This window comes from Mandrillus leucophaeus, unplaced genomic scaffold (assembly GCF_000951045.1).
Source record: "Mandrillus leucophaeus isolate KB7577 unplaced genomic scaffold, Mleu.le_1.0 Scaffold159, whole genome shotgun sequence".
Taxonomy (NCBI): Eukaryota; Metazoa; Chordata; class Mammalia; order Primates; family Cercopithecidae; genus Mandrillus; species Mandrillus leucophaeus.
This window is the reverse complement of record NW_012101576.1, coordinates 5,366,562-5,369,024: the sequence shown is the minus strand read 5'-3', so window position 1 is coordinate 5,369,024 and position 2,463 is coordinate 5,366,562. Positions and strand designations below refer to the sequence as shown.

General features: G+C 36.6%; 1 protein-coding gene across 1 annotated transcript in view; it reads left to right on the top strand.

Annotated features, from left to right (window-relative positions):
* Positions 1-2,463, top strand: part of LOC105536434 (complement component receptor 1-like protein) — a 77,430-nt gene that overhangs the window by 18,682 nt on the left and 56,285 nt on the right. The gene's annotated exons all lie outside the window — the stretch shown is intronic.

Below are 2,463 nucleotides of genomic sequence, written 5' to 3'. Positions count from 1 at the left end.
AAAAAAACCCTTAAAAACTCAATGAATCCAGGAGCTGATTTTTTGAAAAGATCAACAAAATAGAGAGACCATTAGCAAGATTAATAAAGAAGAGAGAAGAATCAAATGGATGCAATAAAAGATGATAAAGGGGATATCACCACTGATCTCACAGAAATACAAACTACCACCAGAGAATACCGTAAACACCTCTACGCAAATAAACTAGAAAATAGAGAATAAATGGATAAATTTCTGGACACATATACCCTCCCAAGACTAAACCAGGAGTAAGAGGAATTTCTGAATATACCAGTAACAGGTTCTGAAATTGAGGCAAAAATTAATAGCCTACCAACAAAAAAAAGTCCAGGACCAGACGGATTCACAGCTGAATTCTACCAGAGGTACAAAGAGGAGCTGGTTCCATTCCTTCTGAAACTATTTCAATCAATAAAAAAAGAGGAAATCCTCCGTAACTCATTTTATGAGACCAACATCATCCTGATACCAAAGCTTGGCAGAGACACAACAAAAAAAGGGAGCTTTAGGCCAATATCCCTGATGAACATTGATGTGAAAATCCTCAATAAAATACTTGCAAACCGAATCCAACAGCACATCAAAAAGCTTATCAACCCACGATCAAGTTAGCTTCATCCCAGGGATACAAGGCTGGTTCAACATATGCAAATCAATAAAGGTAATCCATCACATAAACAGAACCAACGACAAAACCACATGATTATCTCAGTATACGCAGAAAAGGCATTCGACAAAATTCAACAGCCCTTCATGCTAAAAACCCTCAATAAACTAGGTATTGATGGAAGATATCTCAAAATAATAAGAACTATTTGTGACAAACCCACAGCCAATATATACTGAAGGGGCAAAAACTGGAAGCATTCCCTCTGAAATCCGGCACAAGACAAGGATGCCCACTCTCACCACTCCTATTCAACATAGTATTGGAAGTTCTGGCTAGGGCAATCAGGCAAGAGAAATAAATAAAGAGTATTCAATTAGGAATAATTCCTTTATTAAGAGGAAGTCAAATTGTCTCTGTTTGCAGATGACATGATTGTATATTTAGAAAACCCCATTGTCTCAGCCCAAAATCTCCTTAAGCTGATAAACAACTTCAGCAAAGTCTCAGGATCCAAAATCAATGTGCAAAAATCACAAGCATTCCTATACAAAAATAACAGACAAACAGAGAGCCAAATCATGAGTGAACTCCCATTCACAATTACTACAAAGAGAATAAAATATCTAGGAATCCAGCTTACAAGGGATGTGAAGGACCTCTTCAAGGAGAACTACAAACCACTGCTTAACAAAATAAAAGAGGAAATAACAAAAGGAAGAACATTCCATGCTCATGGATAAGAAGAATCAATATTGTGAAAATGGCCATACCGCCCAAGGTAATTTACAGATTCAATGCTATCCACATCAAATTACCAGTGACTTTCTTCACAGAATTGGAAAAAACTACTTTAAAGTTCATATGGAACCAAGAAAGAGCCCGCATAGCCAAGACAATCCTAAGCAAAAAGAACAAAGCTGGAAGCATCACACTACCTGACTTCAAACTAAACTACTAGGCTACAGTAACCAAAACAGCATTGTACTGGTACCAATACAGATACATAGACTAGTGGAACAGAACAGAGGCCTCAGAAATAACACCACACATCTACAATTATCTAGTCTTTGACAAACCTGACAAAAACAAGCAATGGGGAAAGGATTCCCTATATAATAAATGGTATTGGGAAAACTGGCTAGCCGTATGCAGAAAACTGAAGTTGGACCCCTTTCTTTACACCTTATACAAAAATTAACTCAAGATGGATTAAAGACTTAAATGTAAGACCTAACACCATAAAAACTAGAAGAAAACCTAGGTAATACCATTCAGGACATAGGCATGGGCAAAGACTTCATGACTAAAACACCAAAAACAATGGCAACAAAAGCCAAAATTGACAAACGGGATCTAATTAAACTAAAGAGTTTCTGCATGGCAAAAGAAACTACCATTGGAGCGAACAGGCAGCCTACAGAATGGGATAAAATTTTTGCAATTTATCCATCTGACAAAGGACTAATATCCAGAATTTACAAAGAACTTACAAAAATTTACCAGAAAAAACAAAAAACAAAAAACAAAACAAAAAAAAAACATCAAAAAGTGAGCAAAGGATATTCTCAAAAGATGTTTATGCAGCCAACAGACATATGAAAAAAAAATGCTCATCATCCCTGGCCATCAGAGAAATGCAAATCAAAACCACAAAGAGATACCATCTCATTCCAGCTAGAACGGTGATCACTAAAAATCAGGAAACAACAGATGCTGGAAAGAATGTGGAGAAATAGGAACACTTTTACACTGCTGGTGGGAGTGTAAATTAGTTCAACCATTGTGGAAGACAGTGTGGTGATTCCTCAAGGATCTAGAACTAGAAATACCAT